We start from the raw sequence: 18,380 nt of genomic DNA, 5'->3' as shown, positions 1-18,380 counted from the left end.
CCAATCCAAGTCCCAGTTTTCCCCTCCCACTTTGTTACAGTTTGCAGTTGCTTTCCCCTGCAAAAGAAAGGTAATAGTCTTGGCATAAGAAACAGCCTATAAAAATGTATTCAACCCAAATGTTAGCTTCCTCAGTGCCAAATCCTCATTTAAGGGAACATGTGTGCATGCTGGAATAAATTTTACTATAGTTAAACGGAGGGAAATCTTCTTCTTTAGGCACATCAGGCAGGCTTGAGGCACCCTTTTGGATTCACTGTGATGAACCCTTTTGCCCTGCCTTGGAGGCAAAATTTGCCTCTTGATTGGAAACAGATCACCTGGAAGTGATTTCAGACTAACACATTTCATCATGCAAGCACCCAGAACTAGAACTGAGGCACCCAAAATCTTCAGGAACTGTTCAGAGCAGCTCTCTAGATCTAAGCAATGCACATTTAAAATCCTTAAGTTCCTAGCGGCAAAATCTAGAAGGCTCTGATTTTCCAGCTAAGAATATTTAATGTCGCTGCCTAAGAGCTAATGTTGCCAAGGTGTTTGAGGCAAAACTCCTTCTTATACTCAGGCTAGGTGTTCCCCTTTACATCACATTTGCCAGTTTCACTCTCACAGATGTCCTATAAGCATCCCTATAAAGGACATTGATGAGGCAGATGGTTCCAAATACATTCAACAGCCCAGTGATGAAGGTAGTTTCGAATTGCTCCCCTGACAAATTCTGCATGTTGAACTTCAACCCAGCACACCTCCACCTAAGCTGAAGGACCTAACAACCAGGCCATTGATCATTCTTTTAGATCAAACATTTAAAGATGTCCTGCAGTGTACAAATAAATAAATATTTATGGGCCAGATGGAGAAGGGAAAGGTGACAGACTGACACAGAGGCATGGAAGTGGTTAGGATACTCCTGTGGGAGACTTCAGTTCAAATCCCCGCTCCAATAAATATTTATTAACTTACACAATTGGAACAACTTGGAAAAAAATGGGCAAACATCTCCAGAATACCCTGCCTACTAGTTAGGATATTCCTCTAGGCTTACTTGTGACAAGGAACCAGAATAAACTCTAATTCTTGCTGCCTTAGGGTGGGATGGCATGAAGATGTGACCTAAAGACAATACTACATGTGAGCAGACTTCACAGCTCAGTTTCTCTGATGGAACTAAGTTCTTAACTACCTTTGAGTAAACGGCCATAGGCCCTGCTACTTTCTTCAGTGTTTCTTCCTGTCTAGTTTATGTTATTCAGCTTTCAAATTTCTGTGTTTTTTTTCTCGGGCAATTAATTGTCTCCAGACAAGGTGATGAGAATATCTTATTGCAGATAAGGTTGCCCAACCCAAGGCTGGAACATTTCCAATGTTGCAGTATCTAATTTTTTTTCTGAATCTAACCCTATCTGTTTTGGTTAGAATGGATATTACTAATCAGAGATTTGGCTCTTTAATCCAAAAATATAAGAATGCAAAAATAGGATTAGACCAGATATTCAGACAGCTCATTGTATGCTATCTGAAACCCTGCACCATTCCTAGCAGAATTACATCACTCCAGGAATTATTCAACCAGAAAACAAGCAAAATCACTTTTTGACTCCAAGTAAATCAAGCATGCATGAAGTGCTGGTCAGGATTTTCAGTTCTTGTTTGCTTCAAGTTCTAATGCTCTTGAGAAAAGAAAACTGAAAGGAAAACATGCCAAAACATACAGAATATCATTACATAGTGATACTCTCTATAGGTTAAATTAAAGACAGGAAGAAGCCTCCTTCATACTTACAGTGTTGTGAGCTCTGTAGGCTCATACATGCTTCATGTAACTACCAGCTTCACAACTGTACACACATATTTATTTTTGTTTAAAAAAAAACAGGTGGGGTTTTTTTTTGCAATTCACTGCATTCATAATTTCCCTGCCACTTACAGTGAAGGATCAGTGCCACCTACAGACAGGGATTAGAGTGGAGCACAACTCAGTGTGAAGGAAAGTAAGAAAGCATATAAAACTTTAAGCCCCAGACTTTCTAGTTAAAACAATCCCTCAGTAAAGAGAAAGAGCTGACATCAGGATTCACAGAAATATTCAGATCTCTTTATCTGCTTATATTTACTGATCACAAGCATTTCCTCAACAAGTCGCTACAAAAGATGAATTCTGGATGCTGCATTTGGCTGTATCAGGTTTCCAAATGCAAATCTCATACACAGCTGAATAAAGCAGAACACACTGCTGTCAGCTCCTTTTCTGTGCATTTAGTTAATTTTGGTTGGTTGTTATCTGAGTCAGTTCAAAGGGGAAGAAGTCTTCCCCCTCAATTATGAATGCCAATTAGATTCTGGTTTAATGATCCAGACAAAATTAAAACCAGCCCAACTTCTCACCCCAAACTAAACTACATTAAACCAAACCTAAAACTTCAGAAGAGATTACAGGAAGGCTGGCAGAACAGAGCTCATTAATCTAGCTAGTTTAAGTGTTGGCAGTGGCTTAGTTTCTCTTCCCTCTGGAGAAAGGAAGAGAGCAGAGGGGACCGGGTTATCTTCTAGTCTAATCTCATTAATCCCAAACCAGTTTGCATGCCCTTCCTGCCTCCGTACACATGTAAATCCATGCACACATACACATGCAAACATGAGTAACTGTGATGGAAAGGCATTAAACAGTTACATCTAATTTTTTTTTTTTTTTTTTCTTGTAACAGAGGCTAATCTAGCACCATTGTAACAGCAGAGAATTCATCCGCCTCACCAAGAGACCTGTGATCACTGTACTGCGAAGGCTTTAGTTCAGACAGGGGTGGCTGCCATATGTGTGGAGAAACAAATGATGACTGCAGCCTTTGATCGACAGCACGTGACTGACTGGTGGTGTTGGATAGACGAAACATACGGTAACTAAGGCTCATGAGAATAAAGAAATCAAGCCTTTAATTTCTTCTTCTGCTGTACACTTCCTGCATAACCTTGTTGCTAGTCTCTCAGAGACTAAGTTTTGCTATATGTTAAAGAGGGTTAGTATTACTTACTTACCTGACAGGTATGAGATTAGGTTAAACTAGCTAAAGCCCTGAGACTCTCATAGGGAGAGTTCATTTGGAGAAGTAGTTATTAACTATTAGTGCTGTATTGGCATATTGCAGGCAAACTCAGCAGCTTTGGGGATTTTAAAAGAGGAGAATAGGAAGTCATTGCTGACCTCTCCTTTTAAATCTTACTTCACACTTTGACCTTCTGTTTCACATAATAGGACAAATATTGTTTTATGAGTTGCCAGGAATTTCTCCGAAATTATTTATTGCCAACATTCATTCTACCTGGAAACAGTCTGAGCACAAAAGAATGAAGAAAAACAGGCTCAAAGAACTGTAGTGTAGCATAGCAGTCTGTTAAAAAAGTGACGAGATTCTGCTGAAGAAACCATGTTTCATGCACTTCCTTCTTTATTTTGAATCTTCTCTTTGAACAAAGAAGTGATGAGATGGAAAAAAATAATGAAGTCACAGAAAAGAATTTCTTAAAATTAGGTGATATTCTATACATTCTCAACAAGCTACATTTTTTTACTAACTTAATTCTGCAGATTTGCTAATTTTTTATCTCTACCTTTTTAGACAGATGCTCATCTGATAATAGCTCCCATAATCTTAGAGAAATGTTTTAATTCCTTAAGTGACCTTTCACATTCTGTTGATTCATGTTAGATGCAGCTGCAAAATACATAAAATATACTTTGGCTATCTAAACCCCAATCAGCATATGAGTAGATTGCATTGTATAATTAAGACAGATATTGTGTACTTTCACAATTTAGTGAATTTAAAATCCAAAGATTATGAAATATCTTCGTATCCATCTCACAAAGCAGAGTTACAATAAGCTAAACTGTCTTGTACTTTATAACTGGATCAAACTGATCTGAAATAGCAATTTCCTAAAGCTCTGCAGAACTGATGTAAATCAATTATTCCAGATGAATGAAACTCACAACCTCTCTTCTATCTTGCAGTATGGCAATGTTCTTCATTTATTATCACCAGGGCCTGCTTTTGCAGGCCCTCCCATTTTTCTACATTTCTACATTTGACTACATTCTTATTTAGGAAAGAAGTCAAAAACAAAGTCCAGGTTCTTAAACAATATTTTACTGACAGCAGCAGTATTAGAACAACTAACTGTTCCTCAGCGGGGAGAAATGGGTTACACCTACGACAGAAAGTCCTACATTCTAACTTTTCCTGCCAGCACATTGCAGGCTTTGGACCAAACAGTTATCCCACCTTCCCAATTATTCCCTCTGTATAGTAGAAAAACTAGTATTTATATCAAAGAGAGATGATAATATTTAAATCAGAGAGAAGTGATTATTTAATTACGTTGACCAAGTACACTAGAAAGTGTAAGGTTCCTTATTCAGGCCAAGTATCACTATAGAACTGTGCATATCATATTTATTCATCCTGTGTACTTTTGCATTTTTTGAACAACAAAATTTGCCATGGGAATTTGGTGGCGTGGGGAAAATGGCATACTTCGGAAGTGAACTAAATCTAAAATAAATAATAATCTTTACTTAAATGTTATAGATGAGAAATGCTGCTAACACCAGAAACTTATTCAGCAGTTAGTGTTATATGAAGGCATGACTGCTAGATGTTTATTTTATCCATTAAATGGTGGCTAGTCATCTTTTTTTCATCTCCTAGATCCCATTTACTTTCAATGTGACATCCTCATTTAGAATGACATGTGCAGTCAGAAACTCTTTTGATGCAAGTTTTAACTATGTTAAGGCTTAGAAGCAGGAGTTTAAGTCAAGCTTTTTATTTTTTAATGAATACGTTTATTATTTATAGATATTTCTACACGTCCCATCACAGTAGCTTCTGTATGCCAGAAATTCAATCTGCAGTATAACCCGTTCCTGCATTCCCTCCCAGATTCTGCAAATAAATTCCTTTTGGATTTTAATCTCTCATGAAGTTTGGTACATTTTGTTATGAAAATTTAACTAAAAAATTTTTAGTCTACTTTGTTTTCCATTAATACAAAAGGAAGAAGGAAACAGAGAAACTCAGTCCTGAAACAAAACTCCTCTTATTCTCTATTAAGTGCAACAATTTCTGCAGGGATGTTGTCCGGATGTGGCATGGTTGGTAGAAGTCATGGCAGGTCCCTGTTAGGACAAGACGCCTCAGGCTACACGTAGTCTTGTAAGCAAGATGTGCATGAGGCCATTCCTGGGCACTGACACCAACTGGCAGGGAACAGCCTGAGGCATACAGCTAAATGCTCTTACTCTCCAAAACAAAGTGGCTGTCCCCTGGGAAGGCTACCTGGCCTGCACTAAGTCAGCTCGGACGTCACTGAGGCTTGGTGGTGGAAGCCGCAGGCATCACGGGGACCCCAGACCTGTTGCGACATGGCAGGAGGTGTACGGCCAGCAGGGCCAGGGCAAGACCCTTGGCTGAAAGCAGCCTCCAAGGGCCAGGATGGGCCATGGCCTCCCCACATGGTGCCCAGGAGCCTACCACCATGGCCAGCAGCAGCCCCAAGCCCCACAGCCCAGCCTCCAGGAGCGGGAGCCTAACACTGGTTCCCTGCACTGTTCCCCGGTGTTAATGCGGTTAACTACGCAGACTGAAATACAACTCCCCCAAACGTTTTATCATGTAAATATTAGGCAAAAATTTATTCCAGGACAGACCCTTTCAATGCATTAAGGGACAGACTGTTCAATGCATAAACATCTTCATCTGTAAAATAAGATGCCAATAACATTCTCTAATTAAACAGACACAAACTCTTTAAAAAGCTATAGATCTCTAACATTCTTCAAAGGTAATCATTTTCACAGCTGAGGAATGAGAAAATGGAGTACCAATTACAAGTTTTTCCCTGGTGCTCGAAAGCAAATGAGTACAAGAACCGGATTTCAAGAACGTTAAGTTAAATCTTCACAAGGGTTTGACAGGAATGACATGGGCACAGTAGATCTTGCCTTAGGACAAGGGGATGGATTAAATAACAATTAAGGCAACTTCTAATCCTTTGATACTATGCTAGACTGATGTGTCATTCTGCAACTTTTTAAATCTCTTTGTAGATGAGGGCAGGTAATGGACTAACCACTCGATATTATCTGCATCCGCATGTAAATTTAGGCAGAAAACTTTATGCAAAAAATGTTAATGCAAAAGCAGTTATTAGCATTTTGAAAATATGACAGGCAGACTCTGACTTCTTTATGAAATAAAAAGCCCTTTCTTTTGGTAAACATTTTTGTGGACATCTTCCTGTGCCAAGCAAAATTTCAATAGAACTTAAGAGCATAACATACTGTATATCTGTTGGGTAATGTGATTGGCAATATTCAAGATATGTACTATCTGTGCCTAGGGCATTGAAAAGTTCTTTGAAAATTCAATTATTTGATTATGAAATATTTCTTTTTGCTGAATTCTGTAAAACTGCTTTCAGGATTGAATAGTACAAGCCTAGAAAATGGCTTGTGTCCCTGGACTGATACATAATAGACCTTGATTCCTCACAAAGCAGACAATGAGTACTCTGTAGCACAGTATTATAAATAGGAAAGAAGCCCGTCTTTCTTTTTTTTTTTTTTTAATATAGCTCAGACATATCCATTTTATCTTTCAGATAGGAATATAATGAAAAATCCTATACAGTCAGTTCAGAGAAAGAGTAAGTGACCTTCAGTTTGTTTTTCTGATACAAGTATCAGACTGTTCTTAATGCCCATATGTTATATCTCCTTTAATGAGTCAAATATTTTTGCGAGAGGGAAATATAATTTCCTATTTTTACCTTTGGAACAGTCGTTATAAAAATATGAGCCAGTTGTGATTGCAAAATTGTTGTCTCATCTGAACTGCATGTCATATCAGTTACCTTAAATACAAAGAAAAAGCACCTGTACTTGGCTTTGGGTCTCCATCTGTACTTTCTAAATGGCTCTAAGACCTCAGGACTCTTTTGCCTCCATCCATCGTAGTTACTCTCCTTCTGGCTGAGTATTTTCAATAGACTTTGGAAATTATATTAATATGACATTTGTAGGATTATGCAGTACACAACTATGAAAGAAAGTACTGGGGCAAGGAGCAGTCAAAAAAGTCATAGTCCTTTATCTTGCGAGAGAGATTTCCACCTTCAGAAGGCAATGGTTATCTAATCATTCCAAGACCCATGTTGGAGAGGAGCATTTGGAAACAAATTAGTTTAATACCGTGCTCTGAAGAGCTGTTGAAAAACAGTGCAAACAACAAATATCCTTCACTTCATATTCAAAAATAATTACGGTATTTGCAGAAATAAGACTTTGCAACCAACCACAGAGAAGGAAAGAGTGTCTAAACGGAGCTTACTTTACTTACTAACTCTCAGCAACTCAAGACAAATGTATTAATAGACAAATTTATTTTATTTTTAAAGTACAGAAACAAAATGAGGAAATTTTACTGCTGGGGTCACAGAACATTTCAGGATAGCAAATATCAATAGGATACACTTATCTGTCCTTCCAGTTTTGGGTCACATAACATCTACTACAATGGCATCTACTCTGTTGCAGATGGTCTTGTAACGTATTAGAGAGAAGAAAATAGATTGCATGGACTCTGGGGAAGACCAGGCAAATAATGGGAAGTAGTAGGCAAGCTCCAATGTATTCAAGAAATGCAAGATGAAAACTTTTGGAGGCAGAGAGTATCTGGGAAGGGGAGAGAGGCAGACAGAGGAAGGCACAAATGCTTTTCCTACTGATCTTTTTATGGCCACCTCTGGATGCAAAATGTTGTGCTAGAAAAAATCCTTCAAGTGAATAGAATTACCTTTTTTTATCTTTAAATACAGTGAAAGAGACAGAAATCTTAGTCTAACTACTAATCAGCCAATTACAATAGCTTTAAGAGCCCTTATTTTGGGAAACCTCTGTTAAAACTAAGAGCGTGGAAAGAAAAAGATATTTCAAACATTCCTTTCAAAGAGATTTTTTTTTTTGCTTTTTTGGCAATAATGACCTAAGGAAGCTTTGTTTTACTTGACAATTTTAAAAAGTTGGGTCATGGCAGTGGAATTACTGCTATTTGCTTTAAGGATAGACTAGGGGAAGGGAACGTGAATTACGATGAATGTTCAAAAAAGAACCTTTAAAATATGAGATATTTGCAGATAATAAATTATAGGGAACTCAATAGATTTATATTCTGCGTCTCGGTAAAAGTATCATATTTCAAAAAGATTCATACATTCACTTCTCGCTATGACAAGGGAAAACGTTTGTTCTAGTATTCATGCCTACAGTTTCCACTGAAGACAACAGATGTTCCACGCAATCTCTATCTGGATGGAAAAGCTATGAAACTATAAAGGCTAAACTATGTGAAGGTTTCAAATATTTCCATGTGGAATTTTCAAATACTGTTAAGGTTTTGTATCTATACCATACTATTTTTTGGTCAGTGTTTGTCCGGGTGCTTCTCTGACTAGCCCTGGTCATACATTCTTTATTATTTATATTTAACTGCTCTGTCAGTTTTGGGATTTAACTATTGCCATAAAGAAACACTTTATTATCTTTTTTACAAGTCTTCCATAAACAGATTTTATTCAAAATCAGACAAAAGTAGCCCAATAAATCTGCCAGGGAGCCTAGTAATGACTATATTTACACTCCTTAAAGGTGAGTGAGAGAGAAAGAGAGGCATAGTAAAATTTTAACTAATCATTACAGCACAACAGTCTTAGTCAAAATCTATTGCTCTTAACTGATTACTATCCTATTTTCAGAGGAATTCTTAGAAGAGCATAAGACCACCTGATATCCTAATATACATCCTAAAGTGTTTGTATTTCAAGATTCAGAAAGCAGATTACTTGAATCTTTAAACTCTCCTTTTCTTTAAAATACACTTAAACAAATCCTGGCATTAACTAAAACATTCCAGAATTTTTGTGAATAATTTTTAGAGACTATGGAACAGTGCTGTGGAGACACGTTAAATTAAGTAATGGCATGCAAATGGAAAATCTACTCATTGTTCTTCTATATGCAGGACATGTGTGGAAGTAATTGTGAATTATTTGCAGACAGAAAGGTCTAGACACTTTTAAAAAAATTAAGATTTTGAAATGGAAATGTCATTAGACATGAATCAGTTGTGACACTGTGACAATAATTTGAACACAAATCAATATAGTTGAAATGCACTGACTCTCTTTTAAACATCACAATATTCCCAAATGCTTTTAATATATCCTGAAATTATTTGTTTTGCTCTAGACTCTGCTTGTTTACTATCGGATGGTACAGAAGTATAGCAAAACCACTGCAGACCTTGGGTTCATTACTCATGTGGAATTAACTTTTTATTGTCTGTAGTAGTTCTGAACTTGGTTTGTACAGTTCTGTTCTTTTATTCCATCTCTGAAGTTTCCTCTCTGCCATCTTGATGCAAATTTTAGAATATGTTTAATTCAGATTAATTTCAGATAATTAAAAATCTGTTCATCACATTGAGATGGCTAATAATTAGCAGAGATACTATTCTGTAAGTCACATAAGATGGAGATGTGAAGATTTGTGACCTAAAAGTGCTGGCAGGTTATATCAGTACTGTAAGGGATAAGGATTTTTTTTTAAAGTCTCGTATTAGGAAAAATTAAAGGCATGTCATGTATTATTTGTTTTATGGATCTATACCTGCTTAATTAAACATAAATTGCTAAATGTGATGTTGGTCCCAGGAATTCCTAGACCATTTATTTCAATCCACAGGACCAAACATTCAGTCACCATACGAAGAGATAAATACCAGATCAAATCAGTTTTGATATAGAGAAGCAATTAAATACTAAAGAGTTATTGGACAGTAAGACCTTGCTTTGTAGAGTGCCAGAAAATTTCTACTTCCATTCCCTTTTGTTGTAATATGAGTGAGAGGAGCTTCAACAAGGAGTATTTTGTTAAACAGAGCTCCACTTTTCTCTCAGTAGGAAACATCCTATAGTTAACGTAATTGGGTGAAGCTCATGAACAAAATACCCGAGTCCCACACTCTGAAGTTTCTGGTATCTTCCATCTATTCTTTTAGAATAGGGTCATTTTAATTACAGTGGACTAAAGGGGAGAGGGGCAGAGAGGATGCAAAGCTGTGTATGTTATTAAAATAATTGAGATTCACACAGGATAAGTTACAGGTTTTGACAAATTGTTCCGGTATTATCTACTGCATTGAGAGCTTAGTAGTTGAAGCTACTGATACCTTTGTAATCACTCCTAAATAGAAAGCTTTATCCATCACAAAATGTTCATGGTGTTAGGCTAGCCATCAGCACGACTGCTGAATTAAATCAACTGTTCCATTTCCCAGGCATCAGCACCCATATTGATGCAAAATCCAGAGAATGTTGTTAGAAGTCCAGAAGTTGGAACTTATGTTCATAGAAAAGAGAGTTATAACAAAAATAGGTTTTCATATAATTCATACTTTTCCTGACAAAACACAATCCATTCTGGCACTTTAAATCTTCCCTAAGTGCTCAGGAATCCTTATGGTACTAAGACAGTTTGTCCATTGTCTGTTCCCACCACTCCTAGATCCTGTGTATCTTAAATATGAATGATTATGTCAGATATACAGTTTTCTTTAGGTTTCCTGGCTATCTCCCATCTGTTCTTAGACTTATCAGCTTTACACTTTTTCCTAATTTACTGGTCAATTGTTCCAGGAAATCATTATGTTCTACAGGATTACTTATTCTTCTCATGAAGTTGTGTGTGTTACTGGCATCTTCCCTAGAATTAATTTCACTTTTAGTTAAATGTCCCTATGGTATTAATAAATTTTTCCTTTGATTTTTAGGAGTTCTATTTTCTACTTCAGTGACTTCTTGTTTCTTTCTGATTCAGAAGGCTGTATCTTTTTAATATCTTGTACAATTTTTCTTCCATCTTCAACCTTTGGTTTTCTCATCAGTTTAGCAAGATGGCCTAATAGGTTCTGTGCCTCCTTCCAAGAAAATGAATGATCATAGTATAGATTTTAGTGTTTCTATCTATACGGTTGATCTTTATCCTGCTGTCCTACAATCTTTACAATGAAGACAATAAGCCCAGCTTCTTATCATGTTATAGAAATGGTATGGATTTCAGGATAAGTTTAGGTGAAGAAAGAAAAACATTGAGAGGCAATAAAAAATATAGACACTGTACTGTGAACGAGAAAGAAAAGACTTAGCTTTGGTATCATAAAAAAAAAAATCCATGTAAGTTCAGTTTTAGAGGACTGTGAATCACTGTCTGATTAACCAGACAAAACATCATGAGTGGCCATGCAGGTATTTCAGTCCAAGCAGTCTAGTTCAAAATTTTTTACATATGCTGGTACAGTGGCCCATAAGGAACAAGAGTCTTCTTTTTTTGGCTGGGCCTTAGCAGAATGAAACAAGATGCACGCAGAAATTAATTCTTCCACTGTCTTTTCTTTCACTAAAAATAACTTACAATAGTGTGGACAATACCTGACCTCCATCTTCTTGGAAGATTGTTTGCACAGTTTTACCTTTATTAAAGAAAAAACATAGCCAAAATGAGACGGCCCTTTGCTTTTTTCCTTAGTTCTTTTTACTTGACATAATTCAGCTTAAAGCAAGATCAACAAATTGGCCACTACTGCTCAATGTGTGCTCTGTCCTGTTTATAAGACCACCACAAGAACTATACCGTTTAAGATTTCCTGAGAGTTGTTTGCTATAGCACAAAAGGCCTACTGCTCTTTGCCCTGAAAGTCTTCTTAATTCCAAAAATATAAAGGAGCATTAGTAGTAATGAAATGCAGTAGTAACTTCTCCAAACCGGCCTCTGTTCAGAGTGAAATGAGAATGTAATGGTAAGATACCATGATAATGCTGCAATAGAGTCTTTAGCTGTGCCAAACAAAATATGCTGCAGCTGAAGACACTTTTGTTTGAAGACATCCTCTTCTTCATAAGCAAAGTCCATGCAGTAAATTAATAAAAAGAAGTAAACCAAGAGATCTCTATACAAGGAAACCTTATGTAGCCATATGAGTTCTGACACAGAAAGCCAGTCTCTCAGCTGTAGGAAGGGGACACTACCCAGAAAACACTTAAACACTCGGAAGGGAGAATAAACAAACAAACAGAAAAGTCTGAATATTCATAATTCTATGGCCCAGATTCTTTTCTCATCACAAGCCACTCAAAAGTATGTTCTGTGGGTTTTTTTGTATTTATGGATCAAGTGTTTTCTCTTTTTGCAGTCAATCCTCCCACCCTCAAGTTTCCCAGTTGGTCAAATAAAGTCTTAGATATCCTTGAATTTCTCCATGTGTTTATATTGAATTAGGTTAGTCACCAAGTCTTTTTATCAGTCATGAAAGTATCTAGCAGACAAGGAAAGAAACGGCTGAAAGTGCAAATAAATTACAGTCCCCTAATCTCTGAAGATAGTACATTTCCAGGAAAAAGCACCAATGTAATGTGTTCCGCCTCCCCCACAATGAAAAAGTAAAAGTCTATAAATGAAAAGTTCTAAGACAGATCACTTAAAAAACATTTATAGATATGGGTTAGAGACAGGAATTGTTCAGAAACTGAGAAGTCATTCAAATTGCAAAGTGAGTCATTAACATATGTAGATTGCTTGCCTAATGTATGATCTTGAAATATGCACTTAACTGTGGCTTTAGTGAAAAACTTGAAGTCAATCTTAAAAATACATAGAGAGACAAATTCTAACCAGCATTCATGAAACTAATGTGCTTTTGAAGGACAAAATAGAAGTACAGGCAGAAGTCAGACATTTCTTTCAAATTTTATAACTGGATTTTAGTTAATGTGGAATGGCACCACTTCTTAGGAGCATATAGGGATAAAACTATAAAAAGACACTAGTACTGCCATGTTCAATTTTTAAACACCTAGAAAATTAGGCACCCAGCAGCAGTATTCAAAGCATTCGGCAAGCTGAGTTGCAAACCACCATTGGGAAGCAAAGATTCCAAAGAAATTAATCCATCACCCAGATGTAATAAAGTAATTAAATCTGTTCATTATTTTCATCCTGAGCTCTCTCCTAGGATTAGTTTCGTAAACCAGAATATCCTTTTATTCAGAAAAAAAAAATAGAGCTAGAAACATCTTTTTAATATCTAAATAAGATTCTAATAACGACAGCACTCACTTATAGGTAATAAGCCCTATCACCTATTCCACTTGATTTGTAATTAGACCTAAACCCATAGTTAGATGGGTTTGTGACAGTTAAGCTACAGCGATATTCTTTGCCTTGTACTCCTCTTTCCCAGTCCTTCTTTTGTCTTTCTCTCTTTATCCACTTAGAAGTTTATTGCTAATCCAAAATAAAACAGGAGACATGGAGAGACACTGCCTTTATACATGGCAATATTTTGTGTAGCAGTAGTAGTACAGACATAATACTCAGGCTGCTGTATTCTGCTTGTGGTTCTCTACATCATGTTGAGCAACTGAACAGGTATTTTGAAGTCCTACTTAGCACAAAGATTAGGTACCTAAAGTGAAATATAGCATGGATGCTTTTCAAGGATTAGTTCATAGCTTCTGAAAAGTGATCAGATGGCTCAAAGCCAATTTTTAGAATTTGGACAGCTTTGTAGAATAAAAATTGCAAGACGGTACCACAGTTCTCAGGGTGAAAACCTGTATGGGTACTGTATCTTTTCTAGTGGGACTAATGTTAACTGGTTTTATTACACATCCATACCAGGTCTGAAATAAATAGCATGATGCCCCTATTTTAACAACTAACAAGTAGTTAATATAATAATGAAACATCCCTGTTTATCTTCCAGATCCAAGAAGAAGCACATTTAATACTATGTGGTTTTTTGATCAGAAGTTATGTGAAAAAGTTGTATTTAGATTTCATTTTGAGTATGGTCTCACAAATAGTCATATTCTGAAAATGTTTTTCATTCAGAAATAGATAGAAGTGTATCATGAGGGTATCAGGGGATTGAATCCTCGTTTGTTTTTAAACATAATTATTTCCTACCATAATGTAGGTTTACGGAATATCCATTATAAAAATTATAGATTTTCTTGCTATTATTTTATATGCATATATTTATTGCTTTATGCATACATTTATTCAAGCATATACATACACTCCTACACTAAAAAAAAAATCAAAAATCTTATGATTTACATGCTCTCTACAGATCAAAGTCCTCTAAGGGTATTTTATTTTAGTTATTGGCTTAAGAATACTACCAACAAACTACATTGCTTTCCAATTTTTTTCCTGAATTTGATCCAAAACCAATGAGTTTAAGTAATCACCTATACATATTTGCCATGTTTCACTTACAAAACATGGACAAGTTTCCATGCCTTTCTAAACACTTTGGTATTTCTAACAAACGGTGAGATTATTTGTCTTAATGTCTCCAGTTATGGTGATGTTTAATGATAATCATCACAGAAGCATGATCCCTTCATACTTAGAGAGGTTTCATCTTAACAGCTTCAAAAATAAGGCTTCCTTTTAATATTATCTTGTTTGGTGTGCTAGCAGGCCAAGTTTTAGGCATTATGTAGTCCACTATGTCTGGTTATTTGCACTAGAGATGCGACAATCATCCAGCTCGCACATTAAGAGTGGGCTTCAGACATAAATCTGGATGGTAGCTGTGATTAACACTTGCTGCTACTGAATGACGTATCACTGTAGTTCATTAACGTGACCAAGGGAACAGCTTAATGACAGCCCAAGGCCTGTCCATACCCTTTGTGATTTTGCAGGAACTGGTACCTGCCCCAAAAACGAATTGTGTTTGGATTGTGCAGTCACTGAATGACAATAAATAGTTAGGTAGCTATTTTCTTGCTTGCAATCTAAAAATATTGGTGTGAGTTTTTTCCAAGCATGAATTAACATGTGTAAGAGATTAAAAGGACAACTGTTCCCCTTGGAGCGGTTCTTGAATTTCACTGGGTCACTGTTGCTTCAACAATAGTATGAAAAAAACACTGCACTTCTGATTTATGAGCCTTATGAGTTTTACAGACCAAAGCCCGACCAAAAGCCTCCCTCATGGCTTTTCCTAGGAAATGCTTACACAGCCACAGCTTTGGCAACACTTTGATAAGTATTATTACCTTAACAATAGCAAGTATCAGTGGGAGACATTGTCTGACTAGTGAAATTATTATGGGGGCAAAACATCCCCACAGTAAAGAATAACATTTTTACCCTACACTTTACAAAAATAAACACTTGGAACTTATTTTTGTTACTAGTTATTTCCAAACAATTTCTTTAGAGAAGTGTAACAAATGGTTTGTGCTACTTACTATACAGCTTGAAGACTCAAATATATATTTTGAGATCTAAAAATGAATGAAGCAATGTGAATTACATATAGCAAAACCAAAAAGGGTTCTATCAAACACAAGTATCTTTCTTGGTATACTTTACTTTTCTGTGTATCTAAACAACTTGTACTCTAATCTCCTGCCTTTAAGAGTTGTGAACTTCTGTTGTGCACTGTCAAACTGCTGTTGTCATCCATTCTGAATCAGACAGGATGCTTTATAAATTTTTACCACCTTGGTTACTACAGAGTATGATTTTCATTTGAACAGGTATTCATACACATACATACAGCTGTTCCCAGCACCCTACACTCAAAGGCATAAAATGCATAATGCAATACTTGAGGAAGATCAAAATCAAGGATATACAAATAACTCACAAATAAACTATTTCTCAAAAAATACTAAGCATTCCTTCCTTGTAAACAAATCTTTTCATAATCCATCACCTTCTTTAATTCTTTAAGTCTTTCTTAAGTTCTGACACACACAATGAAAAGTCAACACTGAAATTTGAGAGAAATGGAATAAATTTAAAGTTAGACTGAATCACAGTCCACAAGTTAAGGAGTATATGAGAGGAGCATATGACAACTAGAATAGATATCAAAAAATTATGGTAGAGAGGGGAAGTGCTGTTTACAGCACTCATCTAAAATGTAAAAACCTCCAGATCCAGTGTTCTCTTGTACTGAAGCTCTCATGAGATTCAATCCCACCTTTCCCTTCCCAGGATATCTGTCATCTAGCTACGGGGAACTGTAGGCATTTGGGAACCAAGAGAGACACAGGGAACAACTTTTTCGTCCTGTTAGAGTAGGACTTTTTCGCAGAAGAGACTTCACATTTCATTAAAGTAGACCAGAAAACATACATTTTACCCCAATGCTTTAGAAATTTGGACAGACCTGGGTTCTGACCCTGTATCAAGGACTAATTATGTGATGTATCTTTATCTAGCAACTATAGAATATAAAATGTATAAGCAGCCTCTGGAATAGGAATTGGAGCATAAAGTTTTGTATTCCATGTGACTACTTGTATTTACTGGGCTATAGTCAAGTGTTTTCTCTTTCTCACTCATAGTAAATATTGAGACCTAACACAAATTAGCACAGCTTCAAAGAAGCTAAGAGCTGACAGCAGCCAGCTGATTGAGACTTCCTTTGGGATGGTGAGGCAAATACCCACAGCCATGACTGAGTGCTGTAGCTAGTAAGAGTCTGCTGTCACTTACATAAAAGAACTAACTCCTACTCCATTTTCAGAGGAACATACTTTGAAGACAATTTCAGAGAAATTCTGTGATTCCTAGACCTGCTTTAAGTATACCCATTTTCCCTGTAGGAGTCCCACAGAAAATTAGATGTTGTAGGTCCTCAGAAATAGTTGCATATTTGATGCTGAACTAGAAAAAAAAATTTTCCTTCATACAGCTGTGAGTCTTCACCCTGAGTTAACTACTTACCTCATTAAATAAAGCAAAAGGTGGCTTGAACTAATCACTTAGCAGTGTCATCTAACTAGCAAATGATTTCCTCATGATTGTTCTCCCTGAGGCTTTTCTACCCTCTGTAAAGGGCTAAATAGCAAATCAATCAGAGAGTAAGAAAATCACTGCTAGTGTGGTCAGAGAACTGCCAGGTTCCTTTTCCTACTGTAAAGAACTCAGTATCAAAAAGCTGGGCACATGCCTTCTACATGGTAGCAGTAATTTCTAGTCCTCAATTTTAGCTGATTAATTACTCTTGTGGATTACACAGAAAGGAAATAACTTGACAAGATTTTAATTATGCCTTATATGTGCTTTATGAAGTAATTTGCTCATGGGTACCTGGCAGGAGCTGCCTATATGATAGACAGAAATCTTTAACATCCAGAATTGAGGACCTGACTAAACCCCAAATTTGGCTACAGTGAATTCAGGATCACTTTTCAGGATATCAGAGAGAATGCCAAACAACAGCATACCAACCCCCACGTCCCACCTCCCCACCACCACCCCAAAAAAAAAAAACAAAAAAAACCAAAACACCACCACCAAAAAAAACCCAACCAAAAAACCCAAACAACAACAAAAAACCCCACCCAGACACAATAAGAGCTGTAGATGTCTCCTTTCCCCTATGACATTGCACTTGAAAATGTATACCTCAGCAGACTCTGATATACCTCCAAGTTGCCACTACCTTCCTACCCATAGCTTCCCAATATTGCCTTTATAAGGGCCATGACAGCTTTTCTCAGCCAATCCAAGATAGGTTTTTCAGTATGGGCGATCAACTGTCCTCTTAATTAACCTTGCTGCAGTCATTGTAATCAAATAAGGCTCTCTGTCCTGTAAAGCAGGGGTAGAACAAGTTGGAAAGACTGGGAATCACTAGGGTTGATTCTTCTACTTAGCATGTCTGTTCCAGGGCTGTAATAGCATGCTCCATAGTGGGACTCCTGTAATAGCAGAATTACTTCCTCTATGGGTCTTGGGGGGGTAGTTTGGTCTTAGAGAACAGATGTGGGTTTTCTTTTCCATCATATTAAATGGAAAGAGCATTTATGCCGAAGGAGTTCAATTTTATTTAAAAAAAAAATTATAACCTCATTAACCAAATCACCCAGGAAACACATAACCACAGGCCCAAAATGAAGTTATTTGGACTGTATCTAAATGAATAACAAACTAGAAAGAGGCCATTTTCATCAGCAACATTCAAATAGTTCACAAATGCTTTACTTCAGTACAGTCAAAATACAATAGGATAGGATTTTAGAGGCATAATCCTTTCCCCTGGCATTGAGTGACATGGCAAAGTCAGAAACCACTTTGGAAGGCAGGCCAAGCCACAGAATTTGTAGCCAGTCTGTCTGTAAATGGGTGGGTATTATTTTAATAATAAAAAATAATAAGAAAACTGAAACACTGGCAGTAATACTTCCTGAAGTACAAAGACAACTACAGCCCACTGTCCTCTGGCAGGGAT

Source organism: Ciconia boyciana, chromosome 5 (assembly GCF_034638445.1).
Source record: "Ciconia boyciana chromosome 5, ASM3463844v1, whole genome shotgun sequence".
In the NCBI taxonomy this organism is placed as follows: Eukaryota; Metazoa; Chordata; class Aves; order Ciconiiformes; family Ciconiidae; genus Ciconia; species Ciconia boyciana.
The sequence above is the reverse complement of the archived record's forward strand: the minus strand, read 5'-3'. Positions refer to the sequence as shown.